Source organism: Amblyomma mixtum, unplaced genomic scaffold (assembly GCF_055824585.1).
Source record: "Amblyomma mixtum isolate Tamu unplaced genomic scaffold, ASM5582458v1 scaffold_25, whole genome shotgun sequence".
Taxonomy (NCBI): Eukaryota; Metazoa; Arthropoda; class Arachnida; order Ixodida; family Ixodidae; genus Amblyomma; species Amblyomma mixtum.
In genome coordinates, this window is record NW_028317722.1 from 99,462 (window position 1) to 122,460 (window position 22,999).

Sequence of the window (22,999 nt, forward strand, 5' to 3'; positions counted from 1 at the left end):
CTTTCGCGCACCCACTCGACCGGCAGCGCCCCTTGCGGCCTCTCGGCGCAGTCATCGCCCTCCCGTAGGAAACGCGCGCACTAGCCAGTATATTTCTAGGCACTATAGACCAGATTTTTTTACCCTCGCACGCAGGCTGCGGACGCGCGCCTACTCTCGACGCCAGTCGCCATCTGTCGGCGCGCGCGGCCCGAGGGACTGCGGGTCGCGCCGGCGCCGCGCATAGATCGCATGTTTACGTGTTCGCTTCTGCCGTTTTGTGCTCCATCAGCTAACGTATGAGGGTGTGTGCTGTGCGTCACTACTCACATTTGCCCTCTTCCAGACAGTGCTGCGATTATCTTGTGCGCAGTTACTCGTTAAAGGGGTGGAGACACCAAATTTTGAAGCTATAGAAAGCCTGCTATAGGATTCCTATGTATGCAAGGGCACTCACAGCCAGGTGTTGGACGCAACAAACGTTTAAAAAATATTTTAATTCGGTTCCAAAAATTACCTAAATGCTCACTCTCACGATCTAGACCCATCGCTAGCGCCATCAACCATGACGTCACAAGGGGTGTAGAAAAATTAAGGTTTTAGTGACGTCATACCAAAATACAGTGACGTACGATGAGCGGGGCACAGCCGCGTGAGTGCAGTCGACGCACCAGCGAGCCGCGTTTGCTGCTAACCGCCACTCGCTCGGTTTGCGGCGCGCCGTTGCGAACAGCGTCGCAACGTCCGATTGCAGCTCGTTGCCTGCGTCCGGTCTGCTAGATGTCAACGGCGGGCCGCTCGCGTCAACGACGGGAAGCGGCAGCCAATGCGACCGCGGAGAGCGGCAGCGTCATAGGGCGCACTCCTTGGAGCCGGGCGGTCTGCGCCAGTCTTCGTGCCGAACGCCGGCGTCTGAAGAACGCGATAGTATTGTTTTTTCACGTTCATAGCAAACCCTGAGATATATGCATATCAAAAATGCATCGTTTCTGACGATCGTTGGCAAATACCGAGTTCCTGGTAGAAGTGATGACTGCGATGCAAGCAAATTTCATCAGCCGGTTTTGTGCTGCTGCTACCTGGTGCGGTTCGCCTGCCGTCTGCTAGCTCTGTTGCTGAAGACGTCGTGGAAATCGAACATATCTTTTATTATGGGACGAGTTCACAGTAAAGGGGTGCCGAGCGGAGCACGTTTCTGAGCGCTGGCCAGTCCCGAAGCGCCCTCAGCTGCGGAGTCGATATGCGAAAGCAGCTAGGCCTAGCGACGACTAGGGCAGTCTGGGACCAGCGCGCAGGTCGTCGGCCGGCGTTGCCGCAGGTAGTGTCGCTGCCGAAAGATCCACATTTAGCACAGTCATGCTGTCGTATCTCGAATCTAGAAAGCATCCTTTCTGGTAGCATGGCTGTTTTGTATTTTCTTGTGCGGACGTGAAGTCCGAGTCTGCCAGCCGGTAGGTCAGCCTGGATACCGTCTGCCGACGTCATAAAAGCGAGCTAAAGAGTGTTCTTGACGTTAATAATAAACCATGGTACAAGAAATGTGAAAAAAGTGTCATTTTTGAGGATCGCTGACCAATACTGAGCTGCTAGTAGAGGTAACAACTGTGATATGAGCAAATTTCTCACAACCGCGCCTAGCAGCTGCCGCTGGCGCGACGTTTGGGTCCGGCTCTCCTGGCGCCCGCTAGCTCCGCTGCCGAAGGCGTCGAGGAGATTGACCATACTATTATTTTATTGTGAAATAATTTTGTTAACACTACAGCTATTTGTGAAAAGTAGGCCTTTTATTATAGACTTCCGAAGCGCCGGCCGCTTGCTAAACAGGCTATAGGCCTAGCGACGACCACGGCAGCCAGCCAGCAGCAGAGCTCGTCGCCCGGAGCGCCCGCGAGCGGTGCCGTTGCCGAAAGCTCCCAACATAAGCAGGCATGCTTTGTCGCTGCTCGAGTATAGCTGGCAGTTCTGATAACAAGGCGATCTTGTCTTTTCTTGTGATATTTGTACACCATCCCAAGCAGCGCTCAGGTACTGCTGCACGGCAGCGAAGTGTGACACCGGTTGTGGGCGCAGCTTGGGTAGAGCGGCGCAGCGATGCTTACTGGCATTTTGCAAAGTGTTTCGCATCCTCACGCGAACCCGCGAAGGCGATATTAGCGTGCGAACAAAAAAAAAAAAGTCGATGTCCTCACTCATTGGAATCAGATCTGTGAGAATCTGTTTTCATGCGCTGGTCAGCACGTGTGTGGGAAAGCAGACGATGCAGCAGTAGGTGCGTCACAACTTTTGTGGGCCCACGTGACCAAGCGAAGCAGTTGATCTTCCCCCTCTGTGACGTCACTGTACAACTCGGCGTTCCGAAACCGAAACCGAAAATCGATCACCTAAAAATGCTATAATAAATTATTCACTGTGAATATATGAATATTTGAGTGTGTATCATGCTTCCTGAAGCCATAAGAAACATTTGAAACTAAGAACGCGCGAACCACAAATTTGGTGTCTCCACCCCTTTAACGTGACATCCGAGGGTAGTCAACCAGGTAGTGTACGGACTGGAAACCGGCACTTCGAAGCAGATTTCTGCGCTGTCGTGTCGTTTGTTGTCGCCTTTTACGTGCGATATCATCTATGATAATATTATGCATCAGAATGTAGATCTATTGACTTGACTCAGTGGAGTAGTAACTGGATAGGCGAGCTGCAGACTGAAGGTTGTCCCGACGGAGCGCGTGTTTTCGATCACCAGTACGTGTTCAGCATCCTTGCGCTGAGCTTGCTCTTGTTCCCATTAAGAACATTTCATGCACAGGATTGTAAGCACGACCGCTACCGATTTCAGCTGCTTTTTCCGCACGCATGTCAGAGGTATCTGTGGGGTAAAGGTTTATCTATAGTGTCTTTCTGCTGTTGGTATCTACCTTAGGTTGGTTTGGTTTATTAAGGTTTTACGTCCCAAAACGACTCAGGCTATGAGGGACGCCATAGTGAAGGGCTCCGGAAATTTCGACCACCTGGGGTTCTTTAACGTGCACTGACATCGCACAGTACACGGGCCTCTAGAATTTCGCCTCCTTCGAAATTCGGCCGCCGCGGCCGGGATCGAACCCGCGTCTTTTGGGCCAGAGCAGAGAGCCGTAACCACTGAGCCACCGCAGCGGTGCGGTATCTACATTATTCATAGGAAAATATGCGCGATTTCATTACATTTTCCACACTTAGCCAAACGCCTACGCAACGCTCTCACACGCGGCGAGAGCTCCTGAATAAAATAACGCGATTTCGGACCTCAGAATTAGTGAAAGCTGGATTAGCTGCTCATATCTATTCAAGCTTTTATAAATTAAGCGAAAGTACGTTTTTATGCACCAGGTTGCATAAACCATGAGAAAATTTGTTTTCTGTTGGCGCTGCGACTCAGTTGAGCTCACAGCGGTAATTTGTTGATAAACTGGCGCGGCGACAAGAAAGCCGTTTGTGGAAGGGGGGGGGGGGGGCTTTATGGCCGGCAGGAAGGAATAAGAGTGCATGGGAATTGGAACTGCATACTAGCCGCACACCTAATTCTTGATATTGAATAAAAAGTTTCTTTGCGGTGGAGCACCAAGACGGAATTCGATTAAGCACGAGCGCGTTCTAAGCGCCGGCACAATTAACCTGAATGTCAAACTAAATATCATTAAAACGCGTCAATGTTATCGCTTTGATAACGTAAATACTTCCTGCAACACAGCCACGCAGCGGAAGTATGCTCGACAATGTTTTTTGGCAGTGGCTGGAGACACGCGTGTGTCACCAGCCAGGTAGGGGGGCTAGATGGCTGTTGACACGCAGATACCCACGTGACAACATAATTAAACAAAAGGGCGCATAAAATCGACATAAACTTTTTATAATATTCAGTTACAGCTTAAATACTCACCTATAATAGTACAAGTGTTGGGTTTTGTTTTAAAATTTGGTTGAAATGTTTTTAAAGCGCATGAGTTGAGGCGAGGCGGCGGCCATGGCTTGCGGCGGAGCTCGCACCGATGAACTGCAGGAAATGAATTGAATTCGGTTCGACGGCATTTAGATCGCCCATACGGAGATACTCGATGCCGAGCAAGCGTACGACAGCGTACCCCATGCCGTGCTTTTGACCTTGTTTTTACCTCCCTGTCGGACTCGGACCTGGGGCCTCCGCAGCGTCTGCTGGTCGACATTCTACGTCTCTTGTGAGGAAAACACGGTCGTCGCGCACTTCGGGTCCTCGATCGGCCCCATCGCAGTGAAGAAAGGTCTGCGCCAAGGGTGTCTGTCGTCGGCGAGCATCGAGCGAGAGCTGCTTAGGTCGCACATCGGTTTCCGCCTCAGCTGGCATGGATGACGACCGCTGACTGCCGGGTAAAACTTTCGCGGACGATCTAGTACTGCCTGTGGAATACCCGCCAAGGATTTGCAATTTCTGCTGAGCGACTGCCAGAATGTGGTTACTCGTTTGAACCGACGGCTCAGCTCCAGAAGACTGTGGTTGTCTGTTTGGCTGGAAGCAACACGGCGGATTAAGAATTAACCTTGGAAAATAAGACCTTCGCCCAGAGTTTATAGTTCCGATGTCTGGGAGTGGAGATGTTCGCCGAAAATCCGTTACTGCCTTCACAAGGCTACCGACAGGCTGCCCTTACCTTCCGTGGCGCCGATTTCATCAGACAGTGGAGAACACGCTATGCTGAATCTGTGAGCAAGCAGACAAAACTGCGGAACACTTGGCTCTCTGCTGCCAAGGCCTGTCTAGTCCACCGCGGATGACAAATTCTACAGGCGTTTGGGTCTCCTTTTCCCACCCAGCTAGAGGAACTGGATCGCGATCACAGCAGCAAACGTAATGTCCGAGCCTCAGTGGAGACCATCGAGAAGCACCTTCCTGGATGGTGGGTGCTGTGTACCGACGATACTAGGAGCACCTCAATAAACACTGGTTGGGGCTGTCATGTGGCAGCAGTCACTGAAATGGCCACCAAGCTTACGATGTGCTGCTGTCATTGCTGTTCCAGTTGTCTATATGTGTAGGGAGTGACTAGTTGTGTGTGCTATGTGCATGTGTTTGTGTACTCTGGCTGGGCACCACACCAGCTGTGCCCATCTGATTCAAAGGACAAGGCCACAGTCATCATCAGGCTGTCTCGACTAACTCAGCTCGCCACTGTCCCACAGCGGTGAAAGAATTATCATGCAGGATCTCAGAAGATTTGGCGTGCATAGCAATTTCATCGAGTGCAATTTCTAACTACATACAGGGCTTCGATGGCGCACTGTGCTCGATGCCACTCTGATGCTTCAAGCTATTGAAAGCAAAGAAAGTTCCCCGTGCCCGCCCCTCAAAATTGTTTTTTTTTTGTGGTTATGAAGATTCCATGAGGCCTTCAAATACGAAAGACATGAAGTGCTCTGTAGCCAGACTGTTTGTCTGGCTTCCATTGGTTACTGTCACATAAAGAGAAGTGCATGTCTGCGCATGTTTCTGTAAATAAGCTCTCCAGCAGTGTGGCCTGGAATAAAACTCTCTACTTGTGTTTTTCAAACGAACAGATCAGCTTCGATGGCCAGTGCTCTAGAGCACTATGCTATCGGCACAGCTGATCACTCCTCGTGTTAAACTACAACACACTCTTGCACTATGCACTGCATATTGTCATCTTCATCAGCTTCCAGGCATGAATAGGTCGGATCACCTTAGTCTCGATCAGAGCTTAACCTAGTCTAATATCCTTGTCAGACTTGCCGACGACCTAGCCAAACAAAACCATGAGCCAATCAGGCTAAACACATGCTTTCACATGCCTGTTCAGGTGAACTATGCGAAAACCCTATCCTTCTTCGTCTAGAATTAGATCATTATTTCTTGTCTGACAGAGTGAGAACTGCAGTTGGAAATGGTGCATTGTATATCTTGGTTGCACATATGAGGATATATGCACTGATGTAAAATGTGTAAACTGGGTGCAGATAGCTTCGGGTTTTGTTTTTCGAAATGCTCGAGCTGATTCTTGTAGGATATTAGCAAGGAAAAGCTATATACCACATTTTCCTAGCTTTGTCTTTGCAAGTTTTTTTCTTTCTAGAGTCCTTTTCGCAAAATTGTTTTTCCTGCTGCTGTTCTATCTACTCCTCCAATTTGAACCACTAGGTCAGCGGCCTTACCGCGGCATGTGGCTAGGTCAGTAGGACTAGAGTCAAGGAGAAATTCAGAAATCCTCAATTTCTGTGCATTGCACGTGTACCCTTAAGAACCCCAGCTGGTCAAAGTTAATCTGGTGTCCATCGCTATGGTGTTCCTAATAGCTGACGCGTCGCTGAGGGCTGTGAAGTCACAAAGTTTACAATTTAATTTTTTCCCCAATTTCTAAGGAGCTCACGTTAGTCTTGTGTCTCTTAACGTATATTTCCCTCCATAGGAGAGTAGGGAGACATTTACACCCATTCACGTTTAATTGTTATATACGGTGGGTGAATGGTGCCATAGGTAGAGCACAAAACTGCATGGGAACACTTAATTTCCTCATCCTCATTATCCTTTGAAAGGATAGAGCAGACCAAAGAAAACGCCTGAAACATCTGTGTTCTAAGGCACTTTAGCTGAGCCCCAGAGCCAAAAATAGTGTGCTGATATGACTTATTTTGCAGTTCTTATAGTCACTTCAGTATGCCTGCAGTGCCAAATTTAAGATAAGAGCGTTGCTCGGTTGGCAAAAAGACTTGGGAAAGCTGAAGAAAAAGGCTACGCCTTCCCCTCAGGGGCACCAGGAAGAGACACAGAAGAAGGTCGTGTCCATTGCGTATCTGCTCAGTGTGTCTCATCATCTAGAAAAGATCGCGGTGCAGTGTTCCGGCAGTGTACTCCGCCGATCATAAAGTTGGGAAAGTGAGTGCTGCAGTGAATGAGAAGCTGGAACCGGCCTCTTCCTGAAAGTATGTTCAAAAGTGCTCTCTATCACATGCAGACAAGTTCATTAGTTGCAAAGAAGGGGTGGTGTGTAGGGTTCCTGTGTCATGCAGAAAGTTATATTATAGGCAAACGGCTAGGTGCTGAAACGTCAGATTGGAAGAGTGCGAAAATTCCCTTGGCAAGAAAAATACCCTTTTTCTAACCTCGTGCTACACTGCTACGAATGCAAAGAACATGAAGATATCCTTGCCTGCCGGACTCACATAACACGTCGATAGCATGCAAGAGTAGTAACCAGATAGGCAGGGAAATTTTTGAAGCATATTGCATCGCTAAGAACTCGGGCACGTGTGTAGCAAAACCGTCTGTTGCTTTGCAGAGAAACAAGACAGCATTCCTTAATAAGTGCCTTTCCTGTGCAGTGTACCCTTGATGTTTTTCTGTTTTTGTTTTGTTTTAAGTTTCATGCGTTTTCACCTTATATATTTTCTGATTTTTCCATTAAACCTTCAATTGTTAGACAGTGCCCGTGTAATCTTCTCTTTTGCCGGTCCTTTGTCTGTTTTGGGCTGGTCTTCAAGGTGAACTACATCCAACTCGCCCAATACAGCGTGGTGGCAAATTTAAAGCCTGAACAATTTGGCTGCAGAAGCAATGTTTTTGTCAGGCTCAGCCCAAATTTACGGAAACTCGGTGCCTTCAGGAAAACATCAACAACCCACAAGTCTATGGACACGAAGCAAATTTTTATTTTGAAGAAGTGTTGATGTCTATAAAAAGAAAATGTCTGAGTTCACAATACCATTTTGTAATTGCTGTGTAAAAAATAATCATGTGATGTGACGAAAATAAAATGCTGTTTTTTAAATTTAGTTCCATGCCCCTTCCTAAAACAAAAATCACACCTGGCATGAAAAGCACTCTGCACCCCATTGGCATTAGTTGTTACAGAAATGGGCATGGGCCAAGCAGTGGCAGACTTATGGGTCACTCTTGGAGGAGGTGGTTTGGGGGGAGAATCCCATTTGGACCATGTATTTACGGGCGCTTTTTTGTCTAAAAGATAGGGTTCAGTTTGGTTTGCCTGTGTGAAATTTCTTGCTTGGGAGAGATTTTCCTCCCCATCCCGGCATAAATCCGCCCCTGGAGCCCAGTTTATGTGAACAGAGGCAGTTCTGGCAATTTGAAAATTTTGGGCATCAGCAGCACCCTTTAGCCCAGATCACTTCCATTTCATTTATTTCATTTCATTTATTGAAGCCTTAAGGGCCCGTGGGCATTACATAAGGCGGGGGCAAGAACAGTGTGTAACAACATATGATACCAGCTCAACAAAAACAAAAAAGCAATGAAACGAAACAGAGCAAAAAAAACCATTCAAGGAGACAGTAACACAGGATCAGATTGTTTGATGAAGCCGAATACATCACGTAAGACACAGGTGATTCGCTAATTCAGTGCAGAAAATTGCTCGATCTGTGCAAGAAGCAATATTATCAGGCAGGGCATTCCATGGGGCTATTGCATCTGGAAAGAAGGAATCATTCATAGCTGATGTGCGGCCTTTCATGGGAGCTATGGGGTGAGTGTGGTTTAGGCGAGGGGATATTCTCGATGGCGGCTGCAGCAAAGGATTCCTGTTAATAGGGCGGTAGAAGAAGGAATGAAGGAGGCATAGGCTTCATACGATGCGACGTGATTGGAGATTTGGGAGGGAAAGGGCTCGTTTTAGTGCAGTGACACTACTATCACGCGAGTACTGTGACATGATAAACCGCACAGCTCAGTTTTGAACGGCTTCTAATTCATTTGTAAGGTATGCTTGTGAAGGGTTCCAGATGGATGAGGCGTATTCGAGCTTTGGGCGTACGTATGTCTGATAAGCTAGTTGTCTGATTTCAGGTGGTGCTGATGTTAGATTCCGTCGCAGATAACCAAGAGTGCGTGAGGCCTGGGAGCATATTGAATTTATATGAGTGACCCATGATAAGGATGATGTCAGGTGAACGCCAAGGTATTTGTAAGAGGAAGTTCGGGCAATGGGAGTTGAATTAATATGGTATGTGCAGATAATAGAGGTTTGTTTACGAGAAAAGGACATGAGTTGGCATTTGTCTAGGTTAAGTGGCATGTGCCATTTTTAACACCATGATGCAATTGTGTCTATATCATTTTGTAGCTTAATGGTGTCTTCAGGGGCATGGATGATGTTATAAACGACGCAGTCATCTGCAAAAAGTTGAAGTTTGGTTATTGTGTTAGATGGGAGATCATTCATGTAGATTAAGAATAACAACGGTGATAACCCTGCGCCCTGAGGGACACCTGATGTGACGTCAGTATGCGATGAGCTGCAACAGTTGGCGAATGTAAATTGCACGCGCCCTTTAAGAAAGTGCTCGAGCCAGATAAGTAATGTTTGCGGGATTCCAAGTAAAGCAAGTTTAGCTAGCAGACCTTCTAACAGACCTTCTTTGTGACCTTGTAACATATTGTGTGAACTGTGGCGGAGACCATCCAGCTTATTCTTGTCCATGTTTAGTGTGGAAAAAGGAAGACAATACAATAAGGCTGAAAGTCAGAGAAAACGTTTAATTTTCTTAAGCACGCACAGGCACATGACAGAGTCTTCAAAACGTGCCTCTTGTGATGTGTTCATGTGTATAGAATAGTAAAGTGGCCCAGGGAGTCGGACTTTTATTGAGGTCAATAGTGAAGCGTAGCTGGCAAATATTCTGAACTGAGCCATGAAAACCAGGTAACCTATTTTCCTCAAGAGGAAAGCATGATATCTTGTTTGCACTCACTGATGAGGGAAAAACTCTGAGAGTGATAATGAGGGTGGTATTTTAATTAAGGACAGCGCAGTGAAGCATGGAAAGTAACATGGCAGGGCAACGATAAAGGGTTTGAGGAGATCCTAATGAGTTAGGGAGCAAGTAGGAGGTAAGGAAATGCTAGCTGAAATCAAGGAAATGTACACAGTGAGTATGTGGAGGACGGATAACTGATGATCCATTATACTAAAGGAATGGATTCTGTTGCAAGAAAGACATAGCAGAGAGTCAGATGGGCAGGTGAGATTATTTTGATTGCAGGGATAAGGTGGCCGCATCTAGAGCAGGAGGACATGGTTAATAGGTGGGATATTGGAGGGGACTTCATCTCGCAATGGATGGAGTTCACCAAGCGATGTTACATCAGGTGCTTCTAAGGATGAAAGTTATGTGCCTAGAAAAGGCATGCTTCCTTGTGCTAGCTTTACTCGTTAGCAATGGAGGCTCTGGGAAGCAGATGATTTCAAGCATCAGCATTTTAATGGCACAAATATAATAAGTTTCATAACTAGCGAAGTTTGACATTGAAAAGGCAACTGCATAGGTTACAGAAATTCGAAGAGCTTAAAGGGGGTGAATGTATGAAACTTGAAGGTAAAGCATGAGAAGTCCTTTCGGGCGAGTATTTGAAATGATGATTTAAATGCTGTCTGAAATCCTGACGGCGTTGAAGCTTCTCCACAGCGCATAGCACCAAGTTGGGGTGTGCATCATGATGTCATCGAAGGTACCGCTACATTTCCAATGCATCAAGGCTTGTTTTCAAGGAAAAAAAATCTAAGGTCGTCGAAGGCAAATGTCGCCTACCGTTGTTCAGCAGCACACAACAAGGCACGACAGGGTGTGGTCGACGACAGTGAAAATTTGAAATCTTGCCTTCCATGACGTCACACCAACCTTCTCTGCACTCCTCCGGTGTTGTGAGGAAAAGGCTAAAACTTAATCTTTGATTATGTCAATATTTTAAATGCTGACTCCAGAACTGTTGGCATGCTTTACCTACAGCTTGTATAGATTTGAATCCTTGAGTAGCTTGGAATTTTCAAAAAGTGGTGCAGTTGCCCTTTAAGACCAGATACATATCAAGCATAATTTTGAGTGTACTCTAAACACAATATGAATGCTATGCTTATAAAAGAGTCTAAATGTTTCACATTGTTTGGTAAGCACGTCAGAATGCGTTATAATTTTATATGAAAACTGTACCACAACTCTGTATCAGTCTGATGCTTGCCAGTATCGGCAACATGAGCAGTATTAGTTTATAAGACTACTAAGCCATCTGTATCGGTTGTGTTGCGTTATGGTAGGACAATTATGTCGAGTCAGATTTCGTTACATCACTATGATATGAGGAGGGCATACAGCAAGCACAAGCAGTAAAGAAAAAAAAATTAGGTGCAGAGCACAAAGCAGAAGAGGGGAATAAAATTGTCAAATGCAACCACCTATGGTAAGTGTTCATGAATTTTCATTAACACACATAGGACGTTTCGCTACCAAAAGACACGTGCAAACTGAAATGCATATACCACATAACACTGGGGAAATACAAAGACGCTTACAGAAAATATTCTTAGTGCTCAGAGACTAGGTTTTTGTACTGAAAAACCTGTTGAAATTAGTTTCTTTATTAATCATGGGGCTGCATGATGTATCATTTGTCAGCCAAGTCCTGTAAGGCTGAAGCAAAGGTTCCAATTTACTTGTTTTCAAAATTTATAAAATGGTGCCGAGGTTGGCTTGAGGTGCGACAGTTGTAGAAAGATGTATGGTCACGGTGAAAAATAGATCTTTCATGTTTGACGGCTTTGCTGTGTGTAATGTAAACCAACATTACCTATGCAACACATAATGTTCTTTTCCAACATTGAAATTTGATTTTGCCTAAAGTAGCTTGATGAGTACTTCTTAAGACAAAGGAACAGTAGTCTTCCTGTCCTAAAACATTGAAAAAAGGGCCACAATTGGGCTTTATCGCATAAAGCAGATTTAAGTTACTGGCTTGTTGAAGAAATTTTCCGATCAAGGGCTCTTCTCCAAAGCATTTCTTGCCACAAAAGCTACACACAAGGCCTGTAGAAAGCTGGCACCTACCCAGCAGCACTGGGGATTGAACCCGGCACCGTCCACATGCCAGGCACATGCCCAAACTTCTAGGCCACCGCCTAGCAGTCTTAAAATTTTATTTGTTAGGGTAACTGATAATTCAAGCAGTGTACTGTTTTTGAAGGGAAAAAAATTTGTGCCAGTTACCTTAAGAGAGTAACTTACATGAACATTTCACTTCTTGTCAAGGACATGTAGATGTTGTGGCACTAGTGATGTTGTTAAGGGGCAGGCAAGATTAGCCTTGCAATGAAAGTTGCAGAGCTGGTCCACCTGTATCACGTAATCTGTAAACAAAATACAACTCATAGCGTTGCTCTCTCACAAAAGGAACTGTGAGATTATGCGTCTCGAAATGTCAAGAACAGCCTCGTCACGTTAAATAATATTTACTTTTCTTTCCCTGGAATCAAATACCAACTGATCCTTTAGAAATGACACAGAGTATTTTATGTGCTGCATGGGACCCTTGTTCTGCTGAAGGGAGAGAGAGACTAATGAATACAGAAGAGGTCTGCTTGGTTGTTAGCCCAGCATGCTACTCCAGGTGAGGGTGAAAGAAGAGAAGAAGATGAGGGTGGAAAAGAGAGGAAAAGGAAAAAAATAAAGGGTGGAAAGTGAAATCAAGCATACTCAAAACTCACGTGCTCACAAACACACATAATTATCAAAGTGTGTCCACCGAACTGATCTCGCTAAGAAAAACTAATAACGCTTTTGTCCCTTACGTAGCCAAAGCTATATCACTCTAGGGTCAAAGAACATGCTCCAGGTGCACGGGGCCATCCTGATGGAGTCCTAAAGCACTTAACAGTGCCTTGCAATGGTTAATAAAGGTTTGGCAGCAGCAGATCAAGTGTTGAAGATCTTCGCGCACACCACATGCCAGGCACAGAGGGCTACTTGATGCACCAATTTTATGAAGATGGCATTTAGTGAAGGGAATGTCCATGCGGATTCAGTGCAAGCAATTGCAATCATGTATATTTAAATTGCGTGGCATGCGGAAGTCACAGGTTGGGTTGATATGAAGAAGGAGTCTACATTGACACTGCGGATTACACCAAAAAGAGTGTTGCATCTGCCAGCATTTAGTAGTCAGAAGACTCATGCCATCACAACGAGAAAAGGGTACGTGTGGGAGCAAGGATGTGTCACCATGTGCCGACCTCACTGCACCGTCAGCATGATCGTTGTCTGCGAGGCTGGAGTAAGCGGGTAAACACTGCAGCACAACACGGTGACGTAGCTGACAGGCCTCGGTGTGTAATCAGTTCAAGTCATCGACGATGTGCTCCTGAAGGCTTCGTGATGACTTTATTGATTGTAGTGCAGTGCAAGAGTCACTGAAGATAACCCACGCTGTTGGCAGTTGTTGCAGAATGTAAGTAAATGCTGCTCTTAGAGCAGCCAGCTCGGTAACAGTCGTCGAGTCGCTGTAGTTGTGGTGCACAATGACGGAGTCCAGGCGCCAATTGGTGATGAGATGGAAGTGTCAGAACCATCAGTGTAGATGTGGCGGTGCACACTGTAGCAACCATAATTGTTCTCAAGAGTAAAGTACTCAAGTGCAGGATCAGGGGTGTTTGTTTTTATTTTAATGCCAGGGACTGTTGTCCTGATGTGCCATGCTATGTACCTCTAAGATGGGGAGGAGGTTGTGACGAGTGCTGGTATTTTTATGGAAGAAGGTCAGAAATCAGAAACTTCCTCTATGTAGTACTCTGTGAATGGATGGTTAAATACACGAGCCACAAACTGCACCTCGGCACGAAGGAGCTCCAGGGTTAACAGTACTGATGCAGATAGGCGTCTGCTCTCTGCTAGAGTACCCACTGTGGAGGTGTTCTTGGGAAGGCCAATGCAGATTCGCAAGGCTTTAGCTTGCATAGCTTCACGGATTTTAATATTTGTTTGAGAAATACCCTGAAGAGCTGGGAGACTGTAGTGAAGGCCTTCACAGTGCGCTCCATACAGTCGTAGTAATGAAGGTGTAGAGCAGCCTCTTCTGATAGTGGAGAGCATACAAATGATAGAGGCGCAAGAGCAGAGCTTGACTTTCAGCTGTTGCACATGTGGGGCCCATGATAGCGACCTGTCAAGCGTCACCTTCTGGAATTTATGGCTTGTGACATGTTGTATTGGGGGACCAGCAACTTTCAGCATGTAGCGCGAAAGATCGCGCCTCGAAAATGCAATTGCTGGGCTTTTATCTGGCAACATGCTGAGACCATGCTGACTTAAGAATGATTCAATGCAGCGTTTCGCCCTCTGTAGTCAGACGTCCACAATGCGCCTGTTACATCCGGAACACCATACATGTACATAGAGGGAGAGTTCAACTGTAGGTGGTAACCATTTTTCCAAGCCAATTGTGAGATATTGAAAAGGGTGTGACTTAAAATCCCCCTCTGAGGTACTCCGCTCAATATTTAATTGATGCAGAGCTGTGTCACCTTAACTTGCTGACGTGAAAATTCATCTTTCATGCAGATAGTCACCTAGCCAGTCATACATTCGTCCACCAATGCTAACTTATTGTAAGGCTGAATGAATTGACTCATGTGTGACATTATGAAAGGCTTCCTTCATGTCAAGAAACACAGCAATGGTCATAGACCACTCTGCTCTGCTGCGTTTGACACAACTGGTATGGGCAATAATGCTGCTGCTGCATCCTTTTTGGAAACCAGACATGGTCGGACGGTAAATTCCCCTGTTCATCTAGTCCCAGGTAGAGCGAGAGTGTACCATTTTCTCCATTGGCTTTCCGATGTAGCTTAAAAGTGCAATGCGACGGTAGGCGCTTAAGTCAGTTGATGGTTTTCTAGGCTTGAGAATAGGAATGACATGTGCATGCTTCTAGCATGTTTCAAGGCAGCCGGACCCCCAGGAGGTGTTATAAACTGTGAGCTGAACCTTGGCCTTACTTCTCAAGTGAAAAAGGTCAGTGCAGCTTACACATTTTATTGGTAGCTGCCAGAGCCGCATGGAGTTCTTCCGTAGAGAACAGTTCGTCATGGAGGACAGTGTTAGGTGAAGGGGTAAAGCTTTGGAGAGGCAATGGCACCAATACGGCTGTTAATCGAGCAATGATCTTAGAACAAGAAGCCTCCGCTGCGCCGAGACGAAAAATATTCGCATTTACACCTAAGCACTTAAAAGGATTTAGTGGCACGGCTGACTGGCTGCATACACTGCTACATACCTTAGAAAGAGACTTTCTGGGATAATGCTTTGCGCAAAAGGATCGCCATTCCCGTCTTGCGAGCTTGTCCAAATGGCGCTCAATATGTTTCTGTGCACTCCTAACAACTCTGATGTCTTCTCTATAATTCATCCGGCATGCTCGTCTCTCTGCTCTGCGGCAAATTGCTCGAAGTCGCTCATATAACCATAGTTCTGAACATTTTAGCATGTTTTGGTGAACAGATGAATAAAGTTGGTGAAGATGAACAGATGAACAAAGTTGGTGAACAAAGTTTTGGTGAACAGATGCTTCGTGTGGGTGGTTGGTTGCATACTGCGGCTGCCGTGAACTGTTCACATGTACTCGCTACAGGAGGTGCTCAACATTTTGATGCGGTGGAAGAGGAGGGAATTCAACCACGTCCTTAATGCACAGATGACTGCCTTTATTTTTGTCCGGCGGTTGAGGAGCTTTCTTCCCCGGTGATGAATTTTTCCTGCGGTGACTTCCCTGGATTTGGTTTTGTTCAATTAAAGCAGTTTTTGCTGACTTATAGTCTGTATTGTTGGAATGTACTTGTAGATGATTTTTCTTCTTTTGGTAAACAGTGCAGCAGAAAAACGTTGCCTCGTGGGGCTTACCGCAGTTAGGACAAAGGGGGTTAGCAATTACGCATTAATTTCGGTTTGCACATTTATTTCCAGCTGGAAGAAAAGAGATAACTATTAAGACTAAGGAAAATACAACGTTTCAGGAAGCGCGAAGACGATTCACACAAACACAAGGAATGTTCTTGCTCACAGGAAAAAATTCGCAGTGGCTTAGCTCACCTATGCCAGGATATACGTAGTGAGAGGTACGGTATATCCCTTGTTACGTCTAGTTGTTTTGCTTATTCCACTGCCGCATCACCGTCATTTATACACCGCGACCCTCCTCCTCCCCTTGCCGCGCATGTGCAGTAGAGCACGACACGCCAGCTGCGTGTCGCGCGCATGCGCAGTCTCGGTCGGAGGCGAGCAGCGTTGGCGCGTGGCGCCGGCAGCTGGGATGTCACTCGGCGGCGCCTCCCGGGCGGAGGAAAGGCGTGGCTGTGACGTCATTCGGCTCCTCGCGCATGCGCACAAGTGGCGCCGAAGGCCCACAGCGAAACTGAGAGACTGCAGGTAGTGTAGCTCTCGCTACCGATGTGGAGCAACGAGTGGAGAACCACACCGTCCAATACACACTGAGCCGGAGGCAGGGCCATATCGCGCCCCGGCAAACGCAGCAAAGACTGCTCGGCCACCTCTGACAAAGGTCCCTGGGTTGGCAGCTCTGAAGGCTTCCCGCAATCGGGAGAAGCCTGCAACTCATGCACCCGCAGCTACTCTGCGGACCTCCAACGAACGTCTCCAGGCTCTAGGTAGGCGATGGTCACAATGGCAATTTTGCCTTCGCTTCAGCAGAGGCGGAGCTCTCTTGAGCGTAGGATATTTGGGCATGATAGGGTGACCACAGTAGTGCACTTTGGTGCTGAGGCGCAGTCATTGGATTTGTGTTCATCAGATGCACATTTGGCTCAGGTTTGGCGGCTGCTATTTTGACACTTGAAGCACCGTTTGGGATTTAATTAGGATGTATGGTCTTTGGATTCAGTGAGCGCGCGGGCATTAAAACTACTTTTGCCGTCCTGCGGACATTCAAGACGTCTTGAGGACGTCCGGGGGAGGTTCAGTGCACATCGGGAGTTGGCTGGAGGCAAAGTTTCCTTCTTGTTTTTTGAGATCTTTTTATACGATGGACATCGCGGTGACGTTCTGGTCTCTAAGACCCTCCTACATTTATTTTTCAGTGAGAGTCAGGAAACCATGTTTTGAAATTATGCCCTTGACTGTATTGAGATCTGTGAGCGCATGATGGAGGCAGGGATGTCTCCAAGCTAGGTCGGTATGGGAGTTTGGAATATTGTACATTGCTGGGATCTCAAGTGAAATGATTTAAGCTGTTTTGAAGTGAAAGCTTCACTACGGGACCTCGGGCTTCAATCACAGACCATGCAGAATTGACCTTATGACCCTGAGCTTCGAAAGCAAAGGAAAGGCACATAACTGGCGCCCAGGGACAGTGGACACCTGCTTTATGCTATAAAACCAATGCAGCGGGAGTTTGGAAAGCAAAGGAAAGGCACATAACTGCCCTATTGGAACAGTGGACACCTAGCTCAGTCGTGCTTCAAGATATGTGGCAGTGACAGTTGTGCGCTGCATGCGTTGGCATTGACAACGTTGTGGCAGAATCGCGGCACTGAAGCAATAGGCCGTCGGCATTCGTTGTGTTCAGTGGCGTTAAAAACGTTTTACATTTAGATGATTTTAAGGAAAGGAAGGGCGCATAACTGGCTCCGGTCGCCTGAATCGTGCTAATAGGTATATGTGGGGTGATGAGAAAGAGATGTTGGCTGCATGTGCGCGCTGACAGCGTGGTGGCAGACACGTGGCACTGCTGCAATAAGCCGCAGCGTTCATTAGGTGAGCAAGCACTCGCGATCAACCATTAACTGCCACCTGCCAGGGGGGGTGTGCTGCCTATTCAGTGTCCATCCCAAACATACGCCAACTTCTGGTCATTCCTCCAATACCTGAGAACATGCACCCAGATTTCCACGCTGAACGTCGTGCAGAGAGAGCCAAATCGTTAGGAAAACGCTTTCTTAATGATACTTCTGTGGTATATGTAGATGCAGCAGATTCTTCGGCTGACAAGACGGTAGCTGTGGTCACCATGGAAAGGGGTACACTCATAACTGGGGGCACTATATGCATTCAGCACGCACATATGTTGGAGAAGAAACAGCCATTGCGGGATCCTCGGCAGAAACCATTGTCAGCGACTCAAAATTGGCGATACGTAACTATACATTGGGAAAAATCTCTCCACAAGCAGCATGGATTCTGCAAAATTATCAGCCCACATGGCGCATTCGCCTAATCTGGACGCCTGCTTATGCCTCCCTTGCTGGTAATGAGGCGGCTCATAACCTAGTTCGAGAACTGTCCCGCCGAGCTGGGTCGTGCAGCCCTCCCACCCTATACTCCGGCAAGGACAGGTTGTTTTCTTAGAGAAATCCTGCACCACTACAGGCTTGCAAGACGCAGATTCTCCCCAGAAGATAAAATGCTCTCCAAACAACAGGCCAAAGCCTGGCATAAACTTCAAACTAACACCTATCCAAATCCCCAATTATGTAGCTTCTATTCGGAAGGACTCTACTCAGACAAATGCAAACATTGTGATAGCTAAGCCGATCTAAATCATATGATCTGGAACTGCCCGCAGTCCGTATACCCACGAGTCGATTCGTTACCGACTCTGATCATTGGGAAGCTCTATTGCTCAGCCCCGACCCGGGAACACAGATCAAGCTCCTCCAGCTGGCTGAAGATGCCGCCGCTGCCCAAGGGACAGCGGCCGTCGTTTAAGCGAGGGGCGACTTTGAGTCACTCCTCTATATCTGCTGGAAATAAAGTTCCACCACCACCACCAGTGTTCGGAACACACTAAACGTTACAGATGCCAAGCCACTTATATATAGTTAGTTGCCCGATAGGCCATAGCTTTCGCTCTGTAACCGTGTTCAGCAGTGTTGAACAGCACCATTTTTTTATGCTGTTTCGCTATGTGCGTACCACATGGTACCTTGGGAAAACTTCTGTTTTTTTTTAAAGAATGAAGCTGTTACTTCGGTCCATCCCCTTTTTTTGAGGGTGATCATTTGATGCATGCATGGTAGCCATGAATAATTGTTTTTTCGGCCTCGGTGCCAGCTATGAGTGCCCACCACAGAGCCCATTGAAGGGACGGGACAGGTACTTGCACGCAAGCCCTGCCTACGGGCAGTGCTTGCATTGGCGTCTACAGCGTGCTGTAGACGTCATATGCGTTGGCATGCACGCCATATATGCTACACCCCAGCAATAAAAATATGGCATCACCCAGGGTAGTTCTACATGCAAGGTTAGCCCTATAGCCACCCACGCAAAATGAAAAGGCAAGAACAGGAGATGGGACAGTTAACTGTGCCCCTGTGTGCACATGTGCCATTGTATTAAGATAACAACAACAGCAATAAGACAGGTGAAAGATGAAGGGGAGGACAGGAAAAGGCGACTGCCGATTTCCCCCGGTCGGGCCAGGCCGGAGGTGCCGCGTCTGCGGGAAGCTGGAGGCAAAGTGGTGTGTTGCCTCCACTGAAGGGCCTTAATTAATGGTCCAAATGCTCAGCATCGGTTCAATTGCCAAGATGTTTTCCCCGGAGATGGCTATGTCACGCACGACCAGGCGTGGTGGTCAGATTCGTGGCGACGCACTGCTCACCAAGATCCCCCAGACATGTTTCTATTGCTTGCTGGGTTATGGAAATGGAAACCACGCCCTTTTCAAGTTGGATACCATTAAATTTAAGCTGGAAAATTCTATTTACAGCCAGATTATGGAACTGGAAAGCATATCCAGCTGGAGTATGTATTTCTTGCTTCCAGCTAACTCCAGCTGGAATGTTTTGATGTCCAGCTAGAAGTCGAAATGGAAGCACCATTAACTGACCATCACCTGCATATGTTGTAGATGCTCCTGCGAGGCTGAGGGACCTTTGAGACTTAATCATCTTTTCACTAGGAAATTTGCTTATGAGCAACTTCAAGACAAGCATGCACTAACATTTCTTCTCAAGGTGAACAATCCAGCTCGTCCAACCCAGCTGTCACCTTGCTAATTTTACCACCGAGACATATTGGGCACACTGATTGCTTTAGAATGCAGTGACAAGGCAAGCATAGACTCTCCTTACCCCAGTGAACCAATAAACCAGCTCAGTGTAAAAACTTTAGCTACTGTAAACAATGTAATCTCATCATTTTTTTGTGGCAAAGCTCACCCAGATTAAGTTTTATGAAATGTTTTGAACCTGGGTATTTCGGTGTTAGGTTTGAATGAAACAGATTTATGCCTGTGACATGCCACTTAAGTCCTGAGAATAGTGTTTTTACCTGACCTACTGCTGCGGTTTTGATGGAAGCTGTATAGTACTATACTGTGCTACTGCCTGATCAAACTTAACGAAGCCCTGAAAGATGTGGAGGGCACCTTAAGCCGCATACATATATGCAATCATACGTGTTCATGGTGATGGGTGTGAAGGTAAGTTAACATTGCTGCATCATATAGTGCCAGGAACATAAAGCAAAGTTGCAATCAGCACATGTTTGCATATTGCATCCGCTTCCTGCTGTTCCATATGCATGAAGGAGATTCCTGTTCCTAAAAAAAATTATTGTAACTTCGTTAACTGCTTTGCAATTTGATAAAATTGCTTTCAGAGCTAATATTCTTCAGCCTAAAGGCTTCTGTGGCAACGAGTCTACAGAGAGGACCCTTTATGAGATGCAAAGAAAGAACTGCGGAAATGAGACACGGGCAGCGAAGAGGCAAACGCACAGAAACGCAGAACAACAACTTTATTATGCAAAGAAACACAAGGAACGCATGTTTACCTCTTCGCCGTCCGTCTCATTTGCACATTTCTTTTTTTTGCATCTGTAATGGACCAACTGACTCGACAAGTTCTACTCCTTCATGAGAGACGAAGAAAACTGTAATGCCAGGAGGAGTGTGATGTGTGCCACCCATCAATGAAAAAGGGAAATGAGGTAATGGCAGAAAAATCACAGGCATCAAATCATACAAGATCGACATAAAGAACAGCAAGACACAATTGCATAGGTATAGCTTACAACGTCCTCAGACATATTTTTGATTCGTTACCAAACAAGGTATGATAGCGGTGTTTTATAGGTAATACGAAAATTATTTAGGAACATTTACACAACCTAGATTGTTATCACCCGCCCCCTGAGAGGTAAGAGCTGAGACATATGGAATAGAATGCGTTGTATGTTGCCATGAACCATAAAATATCAACGCATATTTACTGGTTTGCAGTCGACGACCCAGTTCACGATAGCAGGGGCAGCCTTTAGACCCATTGTTCTCAATTTCCATTGGCCTCATTTTGCCAAGAGTTGGCAATGAATAAATATAGGATTTTATGTTGGGGTTTTTGGTGCTTTCATATCCGTCTATCCGATATTTTGTGGTTTCCTGAGATAGCAGTTGCACGTACTGCCCACAATGTAATGCACATTAGTACACTACAAGTAGTTTGTTAGCTAAACAAGTACGCTGAGTGAGAATTTTTGACAAGAATGGACAGCTGAGCGAGTTTGTAATAATTCATCATGGGGGGTACAGCGCGAAGAAGTCGAAGGACGAAGCAAGAAGACTACACAGCACTCGTATGTCTAGTCGTTGTTGTTGTAGCCTTTGACAAAATGGCAAGCACACGTACACACATACAAACGACAATACAACGCGCAGGACGCACGCACCGAACATGGAAGAACAAAAATGTTCCAAAGCGTCTGCTCAGTCAAATTCGCACTACGCGCCGTCAGTAACGACTCCGGGCTTGGCTAGCGCTTCGACTTCGCCATGGCCAAGTTAAGCAGCCGTCCTGAGGTAAATGAAAAAAAAATAATGCAGTGGCTGGAGACACGGCTGGAAAAATCAAAAAGCGCGCCACAATAACCGGAAATGCGCAACTTGTGACGTCACAAGAAAGTTATCACGTGGGTATGACGTACTTCCTTGCGTGTCAACAGCCATCTAGCCCCCCTACCTGGCTGGTGACACGCGCGTGTCTCCAGCCACTGCCATGTTTTTTTAGCGCCCGAAGCGCGGCTATATGCAGGCGCGGCCGCGGAACTGCCGCAGCCCCGCAGTCCCCAAAGAAACGCCCGCACCGCGGCGCGCCAGTCGGTGCAAAATGGCCGCGCCCAGGAGAGGCTCAAAAATCTGGTCTATAGAGGCTCAAAAATCTGGTCTATAGACCAGATTTTTGAGCCTCTCCTGGGCGCGGCCATTTTGCACCGACTGGCGCGCCGCGGTGCGGGCGTTTCTTTGAATAGACAAGATTTTTGAGCCTCTCCTGGGCGCGGCCATTTTGCACCGACTGGCGCGCCGCGGTGCGGGCGTTTCTTTGGGGACTGCGGGGCTGCGGCAGTTCCGCGGCCGCGCCTGCATATAGCCGCGCTTCGGGCGCTAAAAAAACATTGTCGAGCATACTTCCGCTGCGTGGCTGTGTTGCAGGAAGTATTTACGTTATCAAAGCGATAACATTGACGCGTTTTAATGACATTTAGTTTGACATTCAGGTTAATTGTGCCGGCGCTTAGAACGCGCTCGTGCTTAATCGAATTCCGTCTTGGTGCTCCACCGCAAAGAAACTTTTTATTCAATATCAAGAATTAGGTGTGCGGCTAGTATGCAGTTCCAATTCCCATGCACTCTTATTCCTTCCTGCCGGCCATAAAGCCCCCCCCCCCCCTTCCACAAACGGCTTTCTTGTCGCCGCGCCAGTTTATCAACAAATTACCGCTGTGAGCTCAACTGAGTCGCAGCGCCAACAGAAAACAAATTTTGTCATGGTTTATGCAACCTTGTGCATAAAAACGTACTTTCGCTTAATTTATAAAAGCTTGAATAGATATGAGCAGCTAATCCAGCTTTCACTAATTCTGAGGTCCGAAGTCGCGTTATGTTATTCAGGAGCTCTCGCCGCGTGTGAGAGCGTTGCGTAGGCGTTTGGCTAAGTGTGGAAAATGTAATGAAATCGCGCATATTTTCCTATGAATAATGTAGATACCGCACCGCTGCGGTGGCTCAGTGGTTACGGCTCTCTGCTCTGGCCCAAAAGACGCGGGTTCGATCCCGGCCGCGGCGGCCGAATTTCGAAGGAGGCGAAATTCTAGAGGCCCGTGTACTGTGCGATGTCAGTGCACGTTAAAGAACCCCAGGTGGTCGAAATTTCCGGAGCCCTTCACTACGGCGTCCCTCATAGCCTGAGTCGCTTTGGAACGTAAA

General features: G+C 46.9%; 1 long non-coding RNA gene across 1 annotated transcript; it reads left to right on the forward strand.

The window, feature by feature from the left end:
- Positions 1-4,483: 4,483 nt before the first annotated feature.
- LOC149324534 (uncharacterized) lies at positions 4,484-7,428 on the forward strand. The gene is made up of 2 exons (XR_016286829.1): positions 4,484-4,695; positions 4,780-7,428. It is a non-coding gene; the product is annotated as an uncharacterized LOC149324534 (long non-coding RNA).
- Positions 7,429-22,999: the final 15,571 nt, after the last annotated feature.